Source organism: Stegostoma tigrinum, chromosome 5 (assembly GCF_030684315.1).
Source record: "Stegostoma tigrinum isolate sSteTig4 chromosome 5, sSteTig4.hap1, whole genome shotgun sequence".
Classification (NCBI taxonomy): Eukaryota; Metazoa; Chordata; class Chondrichthyes; order Orectolobiformes; family Stegostomatidae; genus Stegostoma; species Stegostoma tigrinum.
Genome location: NC_081358.1, coordinates 38927461 through 38947119, shown reverse-complemented (window position 1 = coordinate 38947119; position 19659 = coordinate 38927461).

The following is a 19659-nucleotide window of genomic DNA, read 5'->3' as shown; positions in this document are numbered from 1 at the left end:
GAGGAAGAAGGTAGGGACATTTTGGATGCTCCCCTGTTGGAGTTGGCCTCATCTGAACATGTGCAATGGAGACCGAGGATCTGGGAGAATGGAATGGAGTCTTTACAGGAAGCAGGATGTGAGGACATATGGTCCAGTTAGTTGTGAGTGTCAATGGGTTTTTAATTGATATTTGTGGCCAGTTTATCCCCAGAATTGGAAACAGAAATGTCAGCAAAGGGAAGGCAAGAGTCAGAGATGGACCAGGTGAAACTGAGGGCAGGGTGGAAATTGAAAGTGAAATCAATCAACCTTTCCAATTCTGGACAAGAGAGGGAAGCAGCACCAATGATTTCAATAATAACAGAGTAAAGGTTGTGTGTGGGGCCCGGATTAGGATTAGAACAAGGAGTGTTCCATGCACCCCACAAAGAGACATATCTGGGGCCTGTGTGTGTACCCATGGTCACCCCTCTGACCTGAAGGAAAATGACAGGAGTTAAAAGAGAAGTTGTTGAGGGTGAGGATGAGCTCAGCTAAGCAGAAGAGTGTGATGGTGAGTGGGGACGGTTTAGGCCTTTGCTCCAAAAAGAAGCAGAGAGCACTGAGACCATCCTGGTAGGGGATAGATGTGTAAAGGGATTGCATTCACTGGCAATGAGGAGGCGGACGGGGCCTGCAAACAGGAACTTCTGAAACTGGCATAAAGCATCAGAGGAATTGCCAATGTAAGTGGGCAGGGACTGGGCTAGGGGAGAAAAGAGTGTCATAGCAGGCTGGTTAAAAGGCCCATTTCAATTCTCCGGGGCTTTGTCCAAATTGTTCGATTCAATTTTAGCCCTTTCCACTCAGATTCGCACCCCCCACCCCCACTCTCCATGATACCTGTTTGACCCTCTGTCAACAGAATGGCAACTCATGTGGCCCCAGCCTCAGGCCTTCCTGGAAACTATATCATGACTGTCAGTGAGTAAATGTGGCCATTCTAGCAGAGGAAAATACTGTTAACAATATAAATTCAATATTACAGCTACCATAAAATCAAACTCACATTGCATTCTACAACAGTAACATGTCGGAGTGTTTGAATTAAGCCGCAAACCGCAAGATTATAAATATCAGTATATCCTGAATCCTGAAAGGCAATGCAGCTGTGAACTCCACCCAGATTGCTCTCTGTGTGGACCTCTGCTGGGGGCTATTTAAATATTCACATCTGTGAGTGATTGTAAATATTGGAAACAGGCTCTAATGGGACTCTTGCCACATAAATTCACCCAGCAAATAGCTCAGAGCAAAGTCTAGGTTACCCACTTGCAAGGTAACAATATATGAAGGTACACAATGCAGCAATTGTTTGGGAATCAGAAGAAAGCATTTCCTGATCTTTTCTTCTGCTGCAAATTTCTTATTCTTTGAATGATTTCCCTGATGTTGGAGATCAGCGTAGCTTCCTCTCCAGCTAGAGGAACCGACCCAAACCTATTAGGAACCATGCCACCTCATATCATGGTGAGTGAGCTGACTTGGTCACCAATAAACTAACTTAAACCTTCAGGAACAGGAAGGAGGCCATACCACCATCTCCAAACCACATACCATCTTGACTTGGAACTGCATTACCATTCCTTCACTGTTCTGGGTCCAAGTCTTGGAACTGCCTTTTCAGCAGCTGTGTGGAGAACCTACGTTATAGACTAAAATGCAACTCACCATCACCTTTTCAAAGTGATGGGCAACAAAAGCTAATGTAGCCTGTAATACCACAGTCCATGAGAAATATAAAAAGATGCTGACTTCTATGTTTAGAGCCTTGGAGTACAAGGGGTCATGTGTTAAACGTCAACAAATCAAAGCTTTGGATAGATCTCACCTGCAGTATTACAAGTGCTTCTGGTCAGCACCCCTTAGGAAAGATATATCGGTCATAGAAGGAGTTCAGTGTAAATTTACGGGAAAATTGCAGGACTCCCAAGGTTAAATTATGAGGAGGGATTACACACACCAGGCAATTAGAAGGTTGAGGATAATTTAATCAAAGCTTTCAAGATACTGTCAAGAACATCTAAGGCAGGTAGAGAGAAACTATTATTGTGGCAGTCTAGGACTAGGGGGCATTGCCTGAAACTTAGAACAGGACTTTTGAGGAGTGAAATTAGCAAATGCTACTTGCTGGAAGGATAGTACAAGTTTTGAAGCTGTTACATAAATGGCACCTGAATCAATGAGTAACTTTCAATCTGAGGCTATTGGATTTTGCTAACTAAAGCCATCAAGTGATGTGGAGCAAATGCAAACATACAGAATTAGGCCACAGATGTGCCAACTGTGATGTCTCATTGAATCATAGGGCAGGCTTAAGGGGCTGAATGGCTTCCTTTTTTATTTGTTCATGGGATCAAGGTGCCTCTGATTGGTTCATCTAAATTTCCCATCCCTAATTACCCCTGAGAAGGCATTGGTGAACTGCATTTTTATAGCTCTGCAGACTCAGGAGGGGAGGTACACTTCCAGTGCTGTCAGGGAAGGAATTCCAGGATTTTGATGCAGTGGGAAGTGAAGGAACAGTGATTGTTTTAAATCAGCACGGTAAGTGACTTGACGGGAATACTGCAGCTGGTGGAGCTCCCATGTGTCCATGAGTCTCGGCTTTCTAGGTGGTAGAGATAACAAAGTGTGGAGCTGGATGAACACAGCAGGCCAAGCAGCATCTTAGGATCACAAAAGCTGATGTTTGAAGGGTCTAGGCCCGAAAAGTCAGCTTTTGTGCTCCTAAGATGCTGCTTGGCCTGCTGTTTTCATCCAGCTCCATACTTTGTTATCTCGAATTCACCAGCATCTGCAGTTCCCATTATCACTGATAGGTGGTAGAGATCACAAGTTTGTAAGGGGTTGTTGCCTGAGCCTTGGTGTGTTGCTACTGTGTCTTTTGTCAATGATAAACACTGCTGTTGCAGTTCACTGGAGTGAATATACTCAAACTCACGCTGGAGATGTCCATGATCAGTGTCCCACAGGCTTCCCTAGAAGTGTGATATGATAGGTGCCCTTAAGAAACAAACACATAAAACCTGCCTTTCTCAAAACTATACTGATGAAAGCTCAATGACTTAACATGTTAGCCCTGTTTCTTCTCCACATTTTCTAATTTTGAGTGCCAACATCTGCAGCAGTTTACTTCTGTGCGTAGTGATTGTAACGAGGTCAGCCAGATGGATCTCATAGAATATGAGTTCCCTGATTGAGGCTGTTAACCTGGTCCAATCAGGGAGTGCTGACTGATTGAAAAATACAGGAGTGTCAGAGGTTCTGTTCACTCTGAGAGCTGGCTCTGTGCTTACTGGGTCAGTGTCATGTACTATGCGCAAGAAAATAAAGGATGGCTTGGTGACAGGATACTGGTCTTTGTAGAGTTATTTCAGTGGCGATGAGAGAATAAAATAAGCTCATGAAGAAATTCACTCGTAACAGTTGACTTTGACTTGTGGTAAGTATTACTCACATCATGCCATTATCTGGGAAGCTTGACTCATTCAATTATGCCATCGAAGATCTCACTGAGCATGTGGAAAAATTGTCGCCTTTTTCTTTGCAAATGACATTGGTTTGGATGAAAAGCAATGAATAATTCTCTTGTTGATGTGTAGGCTTCAACTTTTTTGGTTCTTAGGAGCCTAAGTTTCCCAGAGGCACTAGATACTAAAACCTTTCAAGAGTTGAAAGATTTCGCTAAGGAGTATTACAACCCCAAGCCTCCTCTAATTCTGAGACACTGTAGGTTATATTTGGCAATTTGAGAATCAGGGGACTCCGTATTGGGATTTTTGACTAGTTTAAGGCAACTGGCTGTAGCATATGATTTTGTTTTAACCCCAAGTGAGATGCTGGGAGACCATTTGTTACATGGGATTAGTAATGTGACCGTGCAAAGGTGCCTATAACCTGAAGCCCAACTGAACCTCAAACAGGCGTGACAACTCACTATGTTGTTAGAAAATGTGGTACTGACATGTGATGCCACCCAGTAAGATGTCGGGGTAATGTTGGCTCACTCCAGAAGTATTGGTCAAAGGCAATGAGCCATCACTTATCAGCAGGTAATTTGAATATTTCCTAAAGTCAAATGGCATTTGATGTGTATAGGCAGATCCATAGCATCCATTATCCAATGGTCTGGTGGAAAGCGCAGTCTAAACTTTGCAGGCTTAAAGAAACAATTTACAGGGGACAAAGTTTGTTGCCAAAACCCTGGGCATGGACCTGCTCGGGTAAGAAGCATTGTCAACACAAGGTTCAGGCCCAATGACGTACAAAGTTCAGGGAGGTGGGGTGGTCCTGAACAAGCACATGGACCAAATGAAAGCTGCAACCTCTCAAATGGTGCGGGAGCAATACGTACCCAGCCCCTCAAAACATCCAAAAAGGCTGTCAGAACCCATGGGTTTTCCCTCTCAACCTCGCGTCAAAGAAACTTCTGAGAACGAGACAGACAGGGCCGACGTGGTAGTTTCAATGCCATTACAGCCTGAAGAAGAGGACGAGCTTCGGCCGAGACACTGCAGATGTGAGAGGCAGGCTACGGTCTGGTACATGCCATCAGTAACTGGGTCAGGGATGGAGAAACCTGACCCAGTGCTAAAATGCCCCAGGAGGCTCTCCAAGAGAAAGTACCAGCCTGTACCCTCAGACTCAAAGGAGAGTGATATAGTGATTATTATGAGGTCAACCAGAATATGAGTTCCCTGTTTGGGACTGTTAATCTGATCTAATCAGGGAGCCCGGGCTGACAGATAAGAATAGGAGTGTCTGCTCACTGTAGGAGCTGAATGTGTTCTAGCTGGGTCAGTGTCCCATACCAAGCATGTGAAAATAAAGGGCCACTTGGTGACAGGATACAGGCCTTTTTGGAGTTATTTCACTGTGCTAAAGTAAAGGAAGCCAGTTGAAGAAATACCATTGGGAAGATTCAGTGGTTAGTGGGACCTCCCTAGGCGCTACTATTTCATTGACCCAATGATAATGCGCTGAATGATCAGGAGATTTGCAGTCAGAAGTTAGATTTGTATTCCAATAAAAAATACACTCCCAACTCTCCTTTCACTTTTTCTTTGTTTTTGGCCACGTTAATGCATTTCAACCTGGACCATAAATGAATCCATGCAATCACAGGCTTTAACTGTTCAGAATTGAATCACAAGTACAAGTTTTGGTTTTCATATGTGTGAAATAATTCCTGTGCAGAGTGAAATGGAACATTTACTTCATGCTGTGAGATACTATTCCTGAAAATATTATGCGTCTGTGCAGAAACAGAAATTGCTGAATTGCTGTCTTTCAATTGGGAACACTGCAGAATTAAAATAAGAAAATTGTTGGCTCATGTACCACAGAGGTTCTTGAGCACAAAAGACGAAAAGCTACAAAGGTGCTACTCCCAATGCAGAGCTGAGTGGATATTGTATTGTTGTTGTAATTATTTTATTTGTTCCAGTGTGTGGGCATCATTGGTAAGGTCAGTATTTGATGCTCATCCCTAATTATCTTTGAGAATGTAATAGTGAGCCACATTTTAGAACTGCTGCTGATTCATTGCGTGCAGGGTTTTGGGATGGGAGTTTCAAATATTGATCTTATAACACTGAAGGAATAGCAAACTAATTCCAATCATGATAGTGTGTGCCTTTGGGGAGAACATGCAGATGGTCGTCTTCGAATATGTTCTTTTAACTGGTAGAGGTCATGGGTTTGGAAAGTGCTTTTGTGAATTGTGGCTGTGCAGATTGTAGATGGTACACATTGCTCTTGAATGCCAAATTAAATGCCAGATGCTGAAAGTTGGTTAGAAAGAGGCAAAGCATATACTTTCCGTATCAGAGTTTCATTCCTACTCATGGATTTCCAACAAGTTGTACAGTTATTTTAGTCAACCTTTTTAGACACATTATAGCATACTTCTGGGGCACTGTGGGATTTGAATCCAGACTCCTGACCTATACCCTACACCAGAAGCACTCCTTATTCCTTATAGATATTTTTAAACAATCTGTTTATACATGCTATTATACACATCTGGGGCAGATGGGCTTAAACCTGGGCCTCAATCCTGAGAAGTGGGGACACTAACACTGTGCCATGAGAACCTCCTTTGCTCCTTATATACAACCAGCCAAGTGCTTATGCAATTAGCCCTTGATTAACTTATAATCATCGCTTATTCCCCAGTTCCATTTGGTCTCAGGTATTCCAGTCTGACCCTGTTAGATGCTAGCACTATTGTTACTGTGCATCAGCATTAAGTGAGTGATGTCGAACATGGTAGGCATGGTGCCAATCAGACAGACTGCTTGGTCTTGCATAATAGATAATAAAGTGTGAGGCTGGATGAACACAGCAGGCCAAGCAGCATCTCAGGAGCACAAAAGCTGACGTTTCGGGCCTAGACCCTTCATCAGAGAGGGGGATGGGGAGAGGGTTCTGAAATAAATAGGGAGAGAGGGGGAGGCGGACCGAAGATGGATAGAGGAGAAGATAGGTGGAGAGGAGAGTATAGGTGGGGAGGGGATAGGTCAGTCCGGGCAGGATGGACAGGTAAGGAGACGGAATAAGGTTGGTAGGTGGGAAATGGAGGTGCGGCTTGAGGTGGAAGGAGGGGATAGGTGAGAGGAAGAACAGGTTAGGGAGGGGGGACGAGCTGGGCTGGTTTTGTGATGCAGTGGGGGGAGGGGACGAGCTGGGCTGGTTTTGGGATGCAGTGGGGGAGGGGGAGATTTTGAAGCTTGTGAAGTCCACATTAATATCATTGGGCTGCAGGGTTCCCAAGAGGAATATGAGTTGCTGTTCCTGCAACCTTTGGGTGGCATCATTGTGGCACCGCAGGAGGCCCATGATGGACATGTCGTCTAAGGAGCGGGAGGGGGAGTTAAAATGGTTTGCGACTGGGAGATGCAGTTGTTTATTGCGAACCGAGCGGAGGTGTTCTGCAAAGCGGTCCCCAAGCCTCCACTTGGTTTCCCCAATGTAGAGGAAGCCACACAGGGTGCAATGGATACAATATACCACAGTGGCAGATGTGCAATGGCATCTTGAATGTTGTTGGGTCTGCACTCAGCAGGACATTGGGGAGTATTTCATCACACTCTGAATGTCAGCCTTTTAGAAAGTTGATAGACTTTGGGGTGTTCTACATGTAAACTGACAGACTGTTTGGACTTTCATTTGGATGTTTTAAAAAAAAACGCTGTGGCTTATTTTGAAGAAAAGCTGGCAGTTGTCCTGGCAATTCTTAATGTCTCGACCATCTTCAGAAAACAAAAGTTATCTGATCAAACCCTGTTGCTATTTGTGAGAACTTGACATGCACAAATTTATTGCCATGTTTTCCATATTTCAACAGCATCTGCCTTTCAAAAAATACTCAGCTGGCTGAACACTTTGGAACAGCCTGAGGTTGTGTAAGGCGCTATGAAAATATATCTTTTTATTTTTGGGTCAAGACTGTACGGAAGGTGGATCATTGAATAGTTCAGCATTTCATTAATTTTGTTTTTCAGATTTTTAGCATCTTTGGTATATATTTTGCATTTTGAAACAATCTTCCTGTAGTGGACATGGCTTGGCTTTTAAAAAGAGACACCCTCAAGGATTTGTATTCTGCCTGTATTACTTGTGGTTCCCAAAGCCTTGGCAAGAAAACAAATTAATAAGTCAATTAAGCTTGATGCTGGAGTTGAGCCATTTATGAAATTTGCAATCCATTAAAGGTTTGAAGGTTCTGCTCAGATTGACATCTGTTTGTATTAAAGTGGCCCCAATTTTAACGAAACCATTTTCTTTCTCATTCACGTCTTTTTCACATCTCTCTTTGTGGTACAGATTAAATGCAACTGATTTCAACTCTCATGCAGATTGCAGTATTCCTAATGCATCCAGTCCCTCATCACTAACATTATTGCTTGGTTATTAATCCAGAAACTCAGCTATTGCTCTGGGTACCAGGTCCAAATCTTGCCATGGAAGATGGTAGAATTTGAATTTAATAATCTAGAATTAATTGTCCAATGATGACTATGAATCCATTGTCAATTGTAGGGAGAAACATATCCAGTTCAGATATGTCCTTTGGGGAAGGAAACTGCCATCCTTATTTGGGCTGGTCTACATGTGACTCCAGACGTACGGCAAGGTTGTTGATTCTCAACTGCCCTCCGAGCAATTAGGAATGAGCAATAAATGTTGCCTGGCCAATGAAGCCCTCATCCCATGAATTAGTTTTTAAAAAGTGGAGAAAAGAGGCATGTTGAAAAATTGTTCATATTTTATTCATCATATCAATCACTTGTGGCATGGTTTTACCTTCCTGGAGGAGTTAAGGATAGTGGCAAACATGATAAGTGCAAGTCCAAAAATCAGATTTCTGACATCAAGTAAATCTCATTAAATGGCAAGATCCACATTTCACCATTAGGTCACAAGAGGCCTTTTAACAAGCATTTTTTAGGGCATGGGTGTTACTGAATAAACCAACATTTATTACACATCACTAATTGCCCAGGAGAGGCTAAAAGTCATAAAAAATGCTGGAGAAACTCAGCAGGCCTGGTAGCATGTGTGTGGAGAGAAACAGTTAACGTTTCGAGACCAGTAAAACTCTTCTTTGGAGATAACAAAGTGGGAGCTGGATGAACATAGCAGGCCTAGCAGCATCTTAGGAGCACAAAAGCTGACATTTTGGGCCAAGACCCTTTATCAGATGAATCAGTCTAGGCCCGAAACGTCAGCTTTTGTGGTCCTAAGATGCTGCTTGGCCTGCTGTGTTCATCCAGCTCCACACTTTGTTATCTCGGCTTCTCCAGCATCTGCACTTCCCATTACCTCTGATACAATTTTAAACTCTTCTTCAGAACTGACTCCTTTCTCTGCACAGATGCTGACAGACTGACTGAGTTTCTCTAGCGTTCTCTGTTTTTCTCAGATTTCCAGTACTTTGCTTTTATTTAAGAGTCTAAGTTGGCCTGGAGTCACACATAGGCCAGAACAGGTATGGATGACAGAATGCACTCCCTAAAGAACATTAGTGAACCAGATCAGGTTTTTATGACAATTTGTAGTAGTTTATTGAATTCAAGTTTCACTAGCTTCTATGCTGGGATTCAAATCCATATCCCCAGATCATTAAGATAATAAAATGTGAGGCTGGATGAACACAGCAGGCCAAGCAGCATCTCAGGAGCACAAACGCTGACGTTTCGGGCCTAGACCCTTCATCAGAGAGGGGGATGGGGGGAGGGAACTGGAATAAATAGGGAGAGAGGGGGAGGCGGACCGAAGATGGAGAGTAAAGAAGATAGGTGGGGAGGTAGGGAGGGGATAGGTCAGTCCAGGGAAGACGGACAGGTCAAGGAGGTGGGATGAGGTTAGTAGGTAGCTGGGGGGGCAGCTTGGGGTGGGAGGAAGGGATGGGTGAGAGGAAGAACCGGTTAGGGAGGCAGAGACAGGTTGGACTGGTTTTGGGATGCAGTGGGTGGGGGGGAAGAGCTGGGCTGGTTGTGTGGTGCAGTGGGGGGAGGGGATGAACTGGGCTGGTTTAGGGATGCAGTAGGGGAAGGGGAGATTTTGAAACTGGTGAAGTCCACATTGATACCATTAGGCTGCAGGGTTCCCAGGCGGAATATGAGTTGCTGTTCCTGCAACCTTCGGGTGGCATCATTGTGGCAGTGCAGGAGGCCCATGATGGACATGTCATCAAGAGAATGGGAGGGGGAGTGGAAATGGTTTGCGACTGGGAGGTGCAGTTGTTTGTTGCGAACTGAGCGGAGGTGTTCTGCAAAGCGGTCCCCAAGCCTCCGCTTGGTTTCCCCAATGTAGAGGAAGCCGCACCGGGTACAGTGGATGCAGTATACCACATTGGCAGATGTGCAGGTGAACCTCTGCTTAATGTGGAATGTCATCTTGGGGCCTGGGATGCGGGTGAGGGAGGAGGTGTGGGGACAAGTGTAGCATTTCCTGCGGTTGCAGGGGAAGGTGCCGGGTGTGGTGGGGTTGGAGGGCAGTGTGGAGCGAACAAGGGAGTCACGGAGAGAGTGGTCTCTCCGGAAAGCAGACAGGGGAGGGGATGGAAAAATGTCTTGGGTGGTGGGGTCGGATAGTAGATGGCGGAAGTGTCGGAGGATGATGCGTTGTATCCGGAGGTTGGTGGGGTGGTGTGTGAGAACGAGGGGGATCCTCTTTGGGCGGTTGTGGCGGGGGCGGGTGTGCCATCTACAATCCGACCCCACCACCCAAGACATTTTTCCATCCCTACCCCTGTCTGCTTTCCGGAGAGACCACTGTCTCCGTGACTCCCTTGTTCGCTCCACACTGCCCTCCAACCCCACCACACCCGGCACCTTCCCCTGCAACCGCAGGAAATGCTACACTTGCCCCCACACCTCCTCCCTCACCCCTATCCCAGGCCACAAGATGACATTCCACATTAAGCAGAGGTTCACCTGCACATCTGCCAATGTGGTATACTGCATCCACTGTACCCGGTGTGGCTTCCTCTACATTGGGGAAACCAAACGGAGGCTTGGGGACCGCTTTGCAGAACACCTCCGCTCAGTTCGCAACAAACAACTGCACCTCCCAGTCGCAAACCATTTCCACTCCCCCTCCCATTCTTTAGATGACATGTCCATCATGGGCCTCCTGCAGTGCCACAATGATGCCACCCGAAGGTTGCAGGAACAGCAACTCATATTCCGCCTGGGAACCCTGCAGCCTAATGGTATCAATGTGGACTTCACCAGTTTCAAAATCTCCCCTTCCACCACTGCATCCCTAAACCAGCCCAGTTCGTCCCCTCCCCCCACTGCACCACACAACCAGCCCTGCTCTTCCCCTCCACCCACTGCATCCCAAAACCAGTCCAACCTGTCTCTGCCTCCCTAACCTGTTCTTCCTCTCACCCATCCCTTCCTCTCACCCCAAGCTGCACCCCCATCTACCTACTAACCTCATCCCACCTCCTTGACCTGTCCGTCTTCCCTGGACTGACCTAACCCCTCCCTACCTCCCTACCTCTCCACTTATCTTCTTTTCTCTCCAGCTTTGGTCCGCCTCCCCCTCTCTCCCTATTTATTCCATAACCCTCACCCCATCCCCCTCTCTGATGAAGGGTCTAGGCCTGAAACGTCAGCTTTTGTGCTCCTGACATGCTGCTTGGCCTGCTGTGTTCATCCAGCCTCACATTTTATTATCTTGGATTCTCCAGCATCTGCAGTTCCCATTATCTCTTTCAAACAACTAATACTTAGGTTCTGGGATGCAATTCCTTGTAATGAGGTGGCGGGCAGTTCATACGAATCATTCAAGAGGGCATTGAGTGATTATTTAAATAAGAACATCGTTCAGAGTTGTGGGGGAAAGCAGGAGAAAATGGCATTGAGTTATAATGCTCGTTCAGAGAGCCAGTGGAGACGGAATGAACAGCCTCATTCTTCACTATCAAAGCAAATTTTTATTGTGCAATTGAAAATTTTCTTTATGTTGATGCCAGCATAATGTAGTTTTTTTCAATTCACAATGGGTTGAATATCACAAAGAAGAAGCAGAAAAGGCGTGGTTTGTCCATTTTGTTAAAAGCAATGTGAATCTCACGAATGAAAAAGGGAAAATTGTTCAAATTTGTAGCCCTGCTTTAATATCCTCCAGCTTGGGACAAAATAAAATTAGTTTTTTTTAACATTAAAGCATTTATTTACTAGTGTTTCAACTTAAATTAACAGAAATTCAAGTAATTTTCTGTAAAGGAAAATAAGAAGTTAGAAGTTAAAAGTACTAAAACAACAAAACATCTGAACAAAGATTCACTAACTATTCATTCTTCATTATTCAATCATTTTTAAAATTAAAAAATTAAAAGATTAAAAATGTGCTGAAGATAACATTTAACACAAATGAAGTACTATACAAATTAAAACACTGTACAGCAAAATTAGTTACATTTACAAACATTTTTAAAAAATCCTTCAACAGCTTTCAAACATATCATTTTGAGAAACATTAATTAAATGCAGTGACAACAGAAAAAAATTATACATTCAAAACATATTTAAAATCACTTCAGACAGAAAATTAAACTGCACTATATTGAAGGGAGAATTCATGAGGTACAGAAGAAGCCCAGTGAAGATCTAATGAACATATTTCTTTGCTTTGTTGGTCCAGTAGTGGATCAAGTTGTGAAAAATCTGAATGCAAGAGACATAAACCTTTCATAACATTTTAAGAACAATTACTTTCACAATTACTTTATATTAAGTTCCATTCATATAATGGAGAGATCAATATTTAACAGAAGAATGCATCTTCCAGCAGAATCTGTTGACAACTTAAGTAATTACCATCACACTTTGCCAGAATTTAGTGATTATGAAGATTTACAAATGGGCAGAATAGTCATTGAAAGTTCTGTCGCATTTCCTTCAGAGATGTCACAATAGAACGATACGTAGAAGAAGCTGAAAGTCCGAAAACAGCGCAAGAGAATGATGGAGACTGAAAGCCAATTAAACTCACAAAGTCCATCAGACTTTGCTAAGTTTCAACAGTACCAAACCGATAAAACATCACGAGTGATCAACACAAAATGTCTTTAATTTCTTTGATGTTCGAACACTGTTCCAAATGTTAAGTTAAAAAACACATAGACAGATACAATGTCCAGATTTTTCATACTGATGCAACGTTTATAAGAAAATAGGACATGTACAGAGAATGTGCTAAAGTCAAAAAGAACTGTTTAACCACAGAACTAAACAATGCAGATTTTCATAAAGAGATTAATATTTTACAACAAGCATCTTTGAAAGAAAACCCAGAATATCAAAACTTACCTTCAGTAGAATAGAAATTGTTAAGTGACATGCTTGAATTTGGAAGATGTGAAACAGCATTTCCTTAAATAATAGGTAACTCATCTGAACCAGTTATGACAGAGATCGTATAGTCTAATGGTTATTAAACTAATTTCAAACTTGATAGTGGCTCAATGTGAAAAAAAAATCTCTTGGATGAAGAGAATCACCTGTCAGAGAACTGCTTGATGCTGGCAGAATACTGCCCAAAATCAATGGAGAGAACTTTTAAAATACAGAGACCAATACCACTTGGAACATACGTATGTCAACTGAAACCAACACTTGATACTTCTTTGCATTTAAAATTCTACTTTGTGTTGAGGAACCTGGACCAACTCAGAAGTCAAATGTCAGTAAGCAATGTGACTTTACTCAAGAAGAGAAAGGCTTCATAGGTCTAATAAGTATGTTCGCTGAACCTAAGTGACTTATATAGCAAGATAATTAATGTGGAGATCGGATGATAGCATTGATTTTATGGGTTTGGAGGAATTATTCAATTGCCTTCTAACTGCAAATGAATCTTCAAATTTTGATCATTAGTCATCCTTGACACCACGATCATATTAGTGATACCCTTAATGCAGCTCATTCACTTATTTAGAAGATGTAGTCTCAAAACAGCACAACTTTACTGTCTATGACTGAACCTAATAAAATGATGTGCTGTCCATAAGACCATAAGACCATAAGATATAGGAGTGGAAGTAAGGCCATTCGGCCCATCAAGTCCACTCTGCCATTTAAATCATGGCTGATGGGCATTTCAACACCACTTCCCTGCACTCTCCCCGTAGCCCTTGATTCCTTTTGAGATCAAGAATTTGTCGATCTCTGCCTTGAAGGCATCCAATGTCCCGGCCTCCACTGCACTCTGTGGCAATGAATTCCACAAGCCCACCACACTCTGGCTGAAGAAATGACGTCTCATTTCAGTTTTAAATTTACCCCCTCTAATTGTAAGGCTGTGCCCACGGGTCCTAGTCTCCCCGCCTAACAGAAACAACTTCCTAGCATCCACCCCTTCTAAACCATACATTATCTTGTATTCTAAATACATTATCAGTATTCTAAATGGGGCCTAACTAGAACCTTATAAAGCCTCAGAAGCACATCGCTGCTTTTATATTCCAATCCTCTTGAGATAAATGACAATATTACATTCGCTTTCTTAATTACGGACTCTACCTGCAAGTTAACCTTTAGAGAATCCTGGACCAACACTCCCAGATCCCTTTGCACTTCTGATTTGTGAATTTTCAAACCATTTAGAAAATAGTCCATGCCTGTATTCTTTTTTCCAAAGTGCAAAACCTCACATTTACTCACATTGAACTTCATCAGCCATTTCCTGGACCACACTCCTAAACTGTCTAAATCTTTCTGCAGCTTCCCCACCTCCTCAGTACTACCTGCCTGTCCACCTATCTTTGTATCATCGGCAAACTTCACCAGAATGCCCCCAGTCCCTTCATCCAGATCATTAATATATAAGGTGAACAGATGTGGCCCCAACACTGAAACCTGCGGGACACCACTCGTCACCGGTTGCCATTCCAAAAAAGAGCCTTTGATCCCAACTCCCTGCCTTCTGTCAGACAGCCAATCCTCAATCCAAGCCAGTAGCTCACCTTGAACACCATGGGCCCTCACCTTGTTCAGCAGCCTCCCGTGAGGCACTGTATCAAAGGCCTTTTGGAAGTCTAGATAGATAACATCTACTGGGTTTCCCTGGTCTAACATACTTGTTACCGCTTCAAAGAATTCTAACAGGTTTGTCAGGCATGACCTCCCCTTACTAAAACCATGCTGACTTGTTTTAATCTGACCCTGCACTTCCAGGAATTTAGAAATCTCATCCTTGACAATGGATTCTAGAATTTTACCAACTACCGAGGTTAGGCTAATCGGCCTATAATTTCCCATCTTTTGTCTTGATCCTTTCTCAAACAAGGGAGTTACAACAGCAATTTTTCAATCATCTGGGATTTTCCCTGACTCCAGTGACTTTTGAAAGATCACAACCAAAGCCTCTGCTATTTCCTCAGCCACCTCCCTCAGAACTCTAGGATGTAGCCCATCGGGGCCAGGAGATTTATCAATTTTTAGACCCTTTAGCTTTTATAGCACTTTCTCTTTTGTAATGTCTACTGTAATCCACTCTGCCCCCTGGCTCTCCCTAATTGTTGACATACTACTCATGTCTTCCACTGTGAAGACTGACGCAAAGTACTTATTAAGTTCTTCAGCTATTTCCTTATCTCCCATCACTAGCCTTCCAGCATCAATTTGGAGCGGCCCAATATCTACTTTTGCCTCTCGTTTGTTTCTTATGTATTGAAAGATATGCGCAAGACTGGAAGGGCCACATGCAAGTTTACCTCATTTCAATGTCAAAAGGAGAAGATCTCTTTCAGAGTCTCAGCTATCTTCTCTGACATATGTTGTGGAATCTAAGGATTCTCCAAGGAAAAGAGACCATTGGTCAGAAAGGCCTATAGGCTCAGTCAATACTGGGGTTGATGGTTAAAGTGTTGAGAAGAAAGCTGGGACATGCAAAGGAGATAGCAGCAACAAAGGACACAATTCCATTGCTGCCCATTGGGAAAACACCATCTGTTTCTGCCTAAGTATAAATGGGAAAGTGGCAAGATAATAATTACTTCTACATGTTTTTGATGTGGTGGTTGTGTATCTGGAAAAGTCTGCAAACCTTTGTATATTTAAAACCTCAATTTCTAAAACTGTAACTGAGACACAGTAAAATGTTTTATATAGTCCTCTTCTCAAAAGAACATCTGGGCTGAATGACATACACACTTTCCAATGCTGCATTCATTTGGCAAACCCTCCTGAGCCCTTGGAAGTTGCGCAGAAAATGTTCTATAGTGTTTAATAAAACTGCACTGCAGTGACTTCAGTAATATAACAAATACATACAGAAATGACAGTTTTGTTATCTTGTGTAATTTCTGACAATGCCAGTGTTCTTTGAATGTCTGTCCTAAGGGATTAACACTCCCATTGGGACTGGTAAAGATTCATTCCTCTACAGCCAGAAGATGAAATTTGTTTCTTTGTTTTTGTTGCTCTGTGAGTTTTATGATATTCATCTCTTATGGTGCTTCTAATGAATATTTGCACAGTCTACTTAGGTCAGGAACACATTAACTTTATTTAGAAACATTTTAATATTTATCTTACCACAACGCTGCAAGAGGGACCAAAGATCATGTGACATTACATCATTTCCTGTGACGATGTACCCTCCATCCTATTGTATATCAAGCAGTTAGATTTAGCACCTTTATATTGCAACTTTATTCAGTATTTTTAAGCAGATATTTCAGTCATGATATGGGTCACCAGTTCAAATTTCTCTACTGATTGACATTTGTTCCTCTTCCTTTTGTGCTTGTAGACTGTATGAAGATCCATTTAGCCCTCTAATTATTTTTACAGTTCTTGCCACAAAACTCTTCTTGAACCCAAAATAGACAAATCTGGGCAAGTGAAATCCTTGCTCTGCTCGTTCTCTCCCACATACTGTTTGAACATGTTAGGTGCGTCAAACAGAGTACTGAAAGGAAGGTTAGAGATATAGGATAGAGTTTAGATCAGTGGGTTGTGATTTCTCAACCTGTGTTTTAATTAATCTGGTTCAATCAACTCAAGAATATAAACAATGGCTTGCATGTACATAGTACCTTTAACTTAAAAATCATCTCAACGCATTTTAAATTAGTACTAGCATGCTAGTAATGGAAATAACAAAGTGGGGAGGGAGTTTAGGAGGAATGGCATTTACCCTTTTGTTAGCCTTTAACAGTGATGCATTTATACTTCTGTTTAACTGGGATTGGAATGCATTTATCTGTTACTTCTATTGTAGTTTCTGATTAAAAAAAAGCATTGCAAAATTCAATGGCAACCATACCACACAGACTCCTGGAGATATCTGAAAGCGTTTTACAATTAATTCTTTCGATGTTTAGTCATTGCTGCAATGTAGAAAATGCAGGAGGCAATTTATGCTCAGCAATATTTTATGAAGAGCAGTGCAATAAGTTTATTTTATCAGCTGAGGGATAAATATTGCTATGCCACTGGGGAAAACTCCCTTGCTTTACAAAATAACGGCATGGGATCTTAGATGTCTACTTCAGAGAGCAAATAAGAACTTCTTTGAATATTTTATCTAAAAGTTAGATCCTCCTCGCTGTCGCACTCCCTCAGTATGACACTATGTCAGATTAAAGTTTAGAACTGCAATTAGAAATAGGTTTATTGTCACATGTACTCATGAGTACAGTGAAAAGTTTACAAATCACCACTTACGGCACCATCTTAGGCATAAAGGTATCTAGGTATGGAATCTTAGGTACAAAGCAGAGAAAGAAACAATGTTAAAAGTTAAACGTAACATGCCTTCTCACTGAAATTTAGGAAAACAAAGAAACACGGCTAACAATAGCCATGCTGGGCTCACACTCTTCACAATGACTCGACCTCTCCCACTTTGGACTTGTTCTCGCTCCCAACCCCCACCATCCACATTGCGCTGCCGCTCCCACTCTCGCTGCTGGCTCCCTCCAACTGAGGAACAGCTTGCCTGCTCTCAGCACCGGCCACCTCGCGATACATGCACCTGCTTTTGCTGCTGCTTGGGATGACTACTAGCGACTTTGGGGACCTCTCTCACAGTCAGAAGACATTGATGCTCAAGTTTAAGGAAATTGAACTCACAATCTTTTGAATCAGAGATGACAGTGCTGCACACTGAGCCACGCTTAGCTTAATAGCTTCTCTAGATGAGACAAGAATAAAACCTGCCATTGCTTGGACGGCAGCTATGTCCAGCCCAAGCACCTTCCTTGCTGAAAATATTGTTGTTTATCTGCCTTCTTGACTGCGAGACAGTTTATGTTTGAAAGACTCAAAGAATGAAGAAGGTAAGAATATTCCTCTGGACTAAACTGAACTGAAGATCTCATTGTAAACAGTTATGAACAGAATGTGAAGAGTTCCTAATTTGCCAGTGTTAGAAAAGTGATATACAACAGTCCAAAGATGTGCAGGCTAGGTGGATTGGCCATACCAAATTGCCCGTAGTGTTCAGGGGTGTGTGGGTTATAGGGGGATGGGTCTGGGTAGGATGCTTCAAGGAGCGGTGTGGACTTATTGGGCCAAAGGGCCTGTTTCCCACACTGTAGGGAATCTAATCTAAACAGGCACTGCTTCAGATATGCATGGAGAACAAATGCTGAGATTGTGCAACTTTTCCATTATTCACTCTATGATTCCAATATTCTGTATTTCCTCTGAACTGTTTTGGCACATCTGTCGTAACTTCACCAGAAGTCATTGAATCATAGAAAAATTACAGCACAAAAAGTGGCAGTCTAGCTGTTCTTCATCCTGTGCCCTTTCTCTTCAGGTTCTGTTTAAGAATCGTAGAGTCATACAGCATGGAAACTGGCCCTTTGGCCCAACTTGCCCATGTCAACCAGCTTTCCTAAACTGAACTACTCCCATATGCCTGTGTTTGGCCCATATGTACCTTCTAAATGTTGTAATTGTACTCACCTCTACTACTTCTTTTGGCAGGTCATTCCAAACATGTGCCACCTTCTGCATAAAGATATTGTCCTCCAGGTCCCTCTTAAATCTTTCCATTTGCACCTTAAGCATAAGCCCCCTAGATTTGGACTACCAGAACTTGGGGAAGAGAACTTGGCTGTGCATTTTATCTATGCTCATTATGATTTTGTAAACCTCGATAAGGTCATCCCTCAGGTTCCTACGCTCCAGGGAGGAAAGCCCCAGCCTATCCAGCTTCTCCTTATAACTCAAACTTTCCAGTCTTGGTAACACCCTTGTAAATAGTCTTGCACCCTTTCCAGTTTAATAACATCCTTCCTATAACAGGACAACCAGGATTGTATGCAATACTCCATTTGTGGCCTTACCAATGTCTTGTGCAGCTGTTGTTCCAACTCCTGTACTCAGTGGTTTGACCAAAGAAGCCAAGAATGCCAAATGCATCCTTCACCACTGTGTCTAACTGTGATTCCACTTTCAAGGAAATACGTACCTATACCCCTAGGTCTCTCTGTTCAATAACAGTTTAATTGCTTATTCTCCCATATAATCTGCTGCTGTCAGGCTGGGCATTCCAGCAGTGTGTCAATGGTTTCCTTGTGTCAACTTTGGTTCTTTTCTCATTCCCATTAAATCGGTGTCGCTAGTTTGAGAACTTTCTGCCAAAGGAATCTCTTTGTCCCTAACTGCTCAGTCCCGTCCCTTTAGGATATTGAACATGTCTACCAAATTTCCTCTCAACTTTCTCCTCTTTAATGTGAACAACCTCAGTTTCTTTAATGAGTCTACATAACTGTGGTATGGGTGGAGAACCAAGACAAACATAAACATGCACAGGAATTCCTAGAGGCATGGTTCTCCACCCATACTTCAATCAGCAAACATATTGAATTAGATCCCAGACACACACCCATACAGATCAAAACCTGAAATGACGGTACTCACCATAACGGACCGGATAGTATAAATTCCAAGTGGAGTAGAATAACATCGTTTCATCGCAGGGTCCACTGTTGATGTCACCTAGCATAGTGATGAAATGTCTGAATAAAAACAAGCAGCTAGGCGAGTAAGTCAACAACCTCATCTGGATGGGTATATGAATAGGAAGGGTTTAGAGCGATATGGGCCAAATGCTGGCAAATGGGACTAGATTTCAATAGCGTATCTAGTCTGCATG